We start from the raw sequence: 6870 nt of genomic DNA on the forward strand, positions 1-6870 counted from the left end.
AGAAATCAAGTTCACTGTGTGACTTTTGCTGGGGAGAACAAGAACAATATCTATTCACCCTGGGGATAGGGTACCAACAGTGTAAAGAAACAATTTAGATTACCCTTAGTAAGCCAGTAGGTTTATCGGGGTTTCTTATGAGGGTATGAGTGCAATGTTACTTACAAGAGTAGAGGTGACTCAGAGACAGCTGTATCACTGAAATGCCCACCCCAGCATGGGTGGTGACTCCAAGACTCTTTGTCCTTGAGCTCCCTGTAGGACTTGCAGGCAGCATCTCTGGTCAAAAAATCTCCTCTCCTCCGCAATGGCTACTGCAGATATAACCTTAAAAGGGGGAATCATGAATCTTCTAAGTTTCAGGGGCTCCATGAGACTTACAGGCTATGTGTACTTCCTGAGTCTTGATGGAACACTTTAATTTTGAACTGAGAACAAAAAGCTACACAACAGCCTTAGTGTTAGCAATCTGTTAAACTCCACCTCCAGAGTCACCTGGCAACAGCCAGGTATGCTCTGCCCCACAGTTACCTGGCAACAGGCAGGTAACCCTGCCCACTATAAAAGGGGCTGCTTGGCCCCTCCTCTCTCTCTTGCTCCTCAACCCTGAGCACCCGCAGGTTATCCTCTCCCCTCTCCCCTTCTCTTCCCCCTCTCTCCACGTGGTCATGGCCGGCCTCTACTCCTCTCTACTTCTCTCTCTCTCTCCTCTTGCTCTCCCACTCTCTTAATAAACCTCCCCTCATGGAACCATCTTGGCCTGCTGTGATCTGTCCCAAGCTGCGCCGTGGAAATCCTTTCATTGGTGCCGTGACTCGGATACGAAGACTTCGGGGACCTCAGCTGCTGCGACCGTACAAGATAGACACAATGACCACTCAGACTTCATCTGCTGCTGCTCCGAGGCCCACGTGGTCCGCCATTCCCGCTGCTGCAGCCATACCGCCACTTCAGCCTCAGCTCCACCAGCCCGTGACTGCTACACCCCTGCACAGCCCGCCGTTTTCACCGTGTCTGCTGAGACTCGCCGAACTTCCACCATGTGAGCTGTGCTGTTTCAGCCCACCCCTCCCCTAGTAGGTGCTCTGCCATGTGGCCTAGATACCCAGACAGACACACAGGTCCCCGGTTCGGTTCCACCTCCCAGGTACCGGACTGCACAATTTCATGCACACACCAGCTTTTAATCCATAGGGAGCTTCTGGTTCGTGTGAGGGGCCCTGGACTCCGGGTTTGCGTCTGGCCACCGCTTCCTGGACCACAGGGCTGGTTTTTGCCCCAACACATGTGTCTGGCCTCTAGCCGAACCACAACTGCTATTCAACTAGGACCTTGAGCCGATTGAGTGATTTCCCCTCTCGGAATAGCTCATAACCCCTCCTCAGCTCTTGCAGCTCCACAAAAAGCTGGTACCAGCCGAGCTATCTCCTGACTGGCTAACTTCTGGTGGGTTAGCCCAGTCGAGGCCCTTATTTAATCGCGCGACGGCCCGATTATTATAAGCAGTGCCTGATTTCTGTTGCCAAAGATTAGTTTAGGACGCTAAGCTAAGTTTGGTAACTCTCACTCAATGGGTTCATCGTCTTCGTCCATACCGGCGGACACCCCGCTGGGCTGTCTACTGAAAAACCTCAAATCTTTACAATTAACGCCTGAGTTGAGGCCTTCCAATTTAATACGTCTTTGCAATAAAGTCTGGATTGGGTACCCTTTAGACAATGGGATGACCACGTGGCCATGTAATGGCACCCTAGACCCCATTATTTTACGGAGTCTTAATACATATTGCCAGCAGTCCAGTAAATGGAAGGAAATCCCCTATATCCGTGCATCTATTTACCTCCGTTACTCCCCTTCTATGTACTCCACCTGCTCCCCACCCAAGGTTCTGCCCCACACCTCTTTCTAATTTTTCTTTTTAATTAAACCAAAATGGGGGAATTACTGTGACTCTAGTGGATGTCTGCAGCTTCCACACACACTAGCCAGAACTGGTAAGCTTCACCATCCCCCACTGACCAGAGTAACCCTCCACATGGTCCCAGGAAAGATTCCTTGAGCTAGAGTGAACCCTGTCCTTCCCTGAACCTCTCTAGGACGGCTCCCCTTAGATGAGACACTTCCCCTTTTCCTCTCGAGACAGTTTCTCGCCGCTGAGTACCCCAGGCCAGGCCTGGACAGACTGTTCTCTCTGTCTCAGGAGCACCAGCTGACACAAGTATCTACTGGGCATCTAATGTGTGCATGAACACGTATTAAGCTATCATGAATAAAAATGGAGAGGACACATACTCGATCCAAGGTGAAAAGCCCACAAGGAAATATCCACATCATTAGGGAAATAGTCAATGTCTAGAAAGCAAAATTGTGTGGGATTGCCATTCATTTGTGGCAAACCAAGAATATGACGGAGACCACAAAACTAGCACAGTTAAAATTATTTAGAACCATAAAAGAAAGAACACCATGCCAAATAAGAATTACAGACTTCTAAAGTATGGCTGCAGAGGAGGATAATTAGCATATTAGATCCTGGTTGACCTTCAGTGACTGGCCAAATAGGCATAAGTCTGAGAAACATATACTCAGCAAATAAAATCTAGATGGCAAGGAGAAGAGAGCCAGACTCACCACAGACAGTTCTAGAAGATGACCACAGACGGAGTGGAGCAGCGTACATGGTGGCTGAGAGCTGAAAACAAGGGCCAGTAAATTCAAGACACAAGTTCTAGGCAAAATAAATAAAAACCTTATGGAGTGAGGTGTGATGGCACATACCTGTAATCCCAGCACTACAGAAGCTGAGGTAGGAGGGTAGTAAGCTAAGGGCCAGCCTGAGCAACATAGTGAGACTGTCTTGGAAAAAAAAAATAAGTAACAACAATAAAACCACACACGGTAAGACCAGAACTACCTTGTTGGGTAGAATTGGCACATGCCTTTAAACCAGCACCCAGGAAGCAGAGGCAGGCAGATCCCTGTGAGTTTCAGGCCAACCTGCTCTATGTAGCAAGTTTCAGGTTAGCCACAGCTGCATAGTAAAATTCTGTTTCAAAAACAAAACAAAATGAAATGAAATCTAAGGAATGACAATTAGACAGCATGAGGACAATAACAGGTGGCCCAGGAGACAGGGACAGCACTTCTCTTCAACGGACAGAGCAAAATCTACATCAATCTAGTATGTCAACTATGCTGAGCCTTAGACATGGGCTTTGAAATAAGCATCTTTAGATGAACAGATGTGTGTAGACTGTCACCCACAGAAATGAAAAAGTGTCCAAAGGACAAGAAGGAAGGAAGCAAAACCCAGAGGGAACAAAGAACAGACAGCCTGGATGCACAAAGCTCAGATAAGCACAGGCAGTGGGAGTCAGCACTGGTCTCTAAAGCAGCAATAATATTAAGGAAAGATCTGACATCAAAGCAAAATTGAACCAACATGCTAGTCAGCAATAGCCTACTAAACAGAGAGCGGTGTTACATCAGGGTTAAATTAGGAGTGGAGTTAATATCACGAAGTCAGTCAACACATTAAGATTTTGGAAGTAACTTCTGAAACAGAGAAAGAAAGAAAGAAAGAAAGAAAGAAAGAAAGAAAGAAAGAAAGAAAGAAAGAAAGAAAGAAAGAAGAGGAGGAGGAGGAGGAGGGAGGGAGGGAGGGAGGGAGGGAGGGAGGGAGGGAGGGAGGGAGAGAGAGAGAGAGAGAGAGAGAGAGAGAGAGAGAGAGAGAAATATATGGCTCTGAAATCTATAGGGAATGAAAAGGAAAATGATAAAGACAGCAAAGTGGGGGTGGGGGGAGCCTAAAGTATGAAAAAGCAAAATAAGACAAAATGCAAAGATACAGCCCAACTCCCCTGAGGTTATAGTAAATGCAAATGGATTCATCACACCAACCAGAAGAAATGTTTGCTTAGCATTGCATCACTCAGTAATCGGGTGTTTTCTAGAAATGTAACTATAACTTATACATCCAGAAAAGAAGAAAGCAGAAGCCTTGGGTAAGGGGAGATACACCAGACATATTTGAACCAAGAAAACAGTTTCAGAATTTCCATATCAGACCAGATAAACTTTAGAAATATAGAGAAATGTTGTGTGTTACCATGCATGTACATTTAGGAAGCTGAGGCAGTGGGATTGTTAGGAGTTCAAAGCAAGTCAGGGTTACATAGTGAGGTCCAGACTAGCCTGAGCTGCAGGACAAGATCCTGTCAAAACAAAATCAAACTACAGAGGCCTGAACGATGACTCATCGGCTAAGAATGCTTCCTGATCTTGCAGAGGACCTGGGTTTGACTCCCAGCACCCACATCAAGCCCTCACGGTTGCCAGTAACTTCAGTTCCAAGGGGACCCTCTGGCCTCTGATGGAGGCCTCTACAAGCATATGATCCATATAAATTTACACACTCATAAGCATATAAATAAAATTTTACAAAAAGAATCTGTAGTGCTTGGGAATGACTCCGTGGCTAAAGAATTACTGGAGCAGAAGAAAGCCCTGAGCTCAGACCTCAAGCCCCATATGAAAGAAAGTCATAGCTGCAAGTAACCCTGGTGCTAGCAGGAGAGTGGAGATCCCAGAGGCTTACCGGCCTGAGTCTACCTGAATTGGTAAACTCCAGATTCAATGAAGAGGCTCTGTCTCAAAAGATAAGGTGGAGAGCCATAAAAAAGACACCCAACATTAACCTCTGACCTCCACACACATTCACAAACACATACACACGCATAAACCATACACATATGCACATATACCACACAAATGCATGCATGTATATCACAGACATATGCACAGGTACCACATACCCATACACCACATACACATGTACATGTGCACATGTACACACATACCACACACATACACATGTGTGCACATAAATACTCACATATACCACACATGCACACAAATATACCACATACACATGCACACATGAATATCAAACACATATATCATATACACATACATACATACACACAAACATGGATACACACATATACCACACACAAACACATATACCACACACACACTTATACCACACACACAAACACATATCACACACACACATACACATGTGCACACATGTATACACACACAAGGATATAGAATGGACAAACATGTAAAGATGGGTGGGAAAGGAGGAATTGTTGAGAGAAGAGCAAATCTTATGAACAAAGACTCTTGTAAAAGAAGGGGCCTAACACAACTCCAAGTTCTAAGTCAGCTCAGAGGGTGGCTCTGCCTCACTGTACCACCATGTGGGGGTTTAGTGGTGGTGGCTTTGTTTGTAGTTTGTTTGTGGTTTTGTTTTGTTTTGTTTTGTGTGTGAAATAGGTATTTGGTATACACCATAGGCTACTTTCAAACTTCACAATCCTTTTGACTCAGTATGCTATTTTTTTCCTCTTGTATGTATGTTTGTGTGTGTGTGTGTGTGTGTGTGTGTGTGTGTATGCACTATATGCATGTGTGCTCCTGTGGGCTACAGGTTCCTATTTACACAGAGAGATCAGAGGAGATAGTGTCTTCTTTCACACTCCACCATATTCTCTTGAGACAGAGTGGCTCAGCAAAGCCAGAGCTTGCTGTATTTTCTAAGCCACTGACTGACCATTGAGACTCAAGAAATTCTGTCTCCGAGCCCCATCCCTTACGATGGGGTTAAAGATGTATACAGCTATACCTGACTTTTCCATGAGACTGGGGATCCTAATTCAGGTCCTCAGGCATGTGTAGCAAGCACTTTTACCCACAGAGTCATCTCCCCAGCCCCATTGTGGATTTCTTTATGGTATAGTTTTGCGTATGTAGATTGCAGACATCACGACAGCTATCCTATATATAGCCATCCCTCAGAATCCACGGAAGTTGTGTTCCAAATTCACCTAGAACACCGAGCTTCACAGATGCTCAATTCCCTTAAATAAAATGGCATAGTATTTGCATACGACACACCCTACTTTAAATCCTTTCCAAATTAACTCACAATGCTTAGTGCTATTTAAACAGTCATAGGGTATGGTATTGTCTGGGGACTAATGACAAGAAAAAATATCTGTACATGTTTGGTACAGAGACCTTTTTTAAAAGAAAAACTTAATGTGTAGCTGATTGAATTTGCATACACAGAACCCAAACATATGGAAATGCTGGCTGCATCTTCATGCTGTCACTAAAATAAACCGCACCTTGCAGGTGTTCTGTGTTCTATATAATTTTTATGGATGACAGAGACCCACTTCCAATCAGTCTGAATTATGAGTAAAGATAAAGATTCCGGTCACTCCTAAGAAAAACCCCGATGACAGACACTGTTGAGCCATGTTGTGGTTATATGCCCGCCCACTTTTCTGGTCCTGTGCTGAATTCAGAAGGCTCAATCACTGGCCCAGTATAGGTCACATGCCTTTTCAGCCTAGAGCTTGAGGTGTCACAATCAAAACCCACAATCAATCAACTTTTGGTAGTGCTAGGAGGAGCCACTTCTACTGGAGAAAGAGATTACTCAAAACCACAAGAGATTTTTCTGGTCTCCTTTACAAACGAGGTCTTAGAGGTCAGGAGACTTGCCTGACGATCCCAATGCTCCTGACTCAGCAGGGCTGGTGGGAAGCCACATTTGTTTACTCCTCCTTCAAATGCTGCATTCTTTCTGCAAGTATCAAACTCAGAACTTCATTAGAGCAAGTTCCTTAAGATACATGCAAATTAATGATGCTCAGGTCACCGCAGTATGTGGAGAAAACTGACCATTTTTCTTCGTAGTCATTAAGATCTTTGGAACAAGAACTTGAGAGCCAATAACCTTCCATTTATCGAGAGTGCATGCGTGCGTGCGTGCGTGCGTGCGTGCGTGTGTGTGTG

This window comes from Grammomys surdaster, unplaced genomic scaffold, assembly GCF_004785775.1.
Source record: "Grammomys surdaster isolate TR1022 unplaced genomic scaffold, NIH_TR_1.0 126198, whole genome shotgun sequence".
Classification (NCBI taxonomy): domain Eukaryota; kingdom Metazoa; phylum Chordata; class Mammalia; order Rodentia; family Muridae; genus Grammomys; species Grammomys surdaster.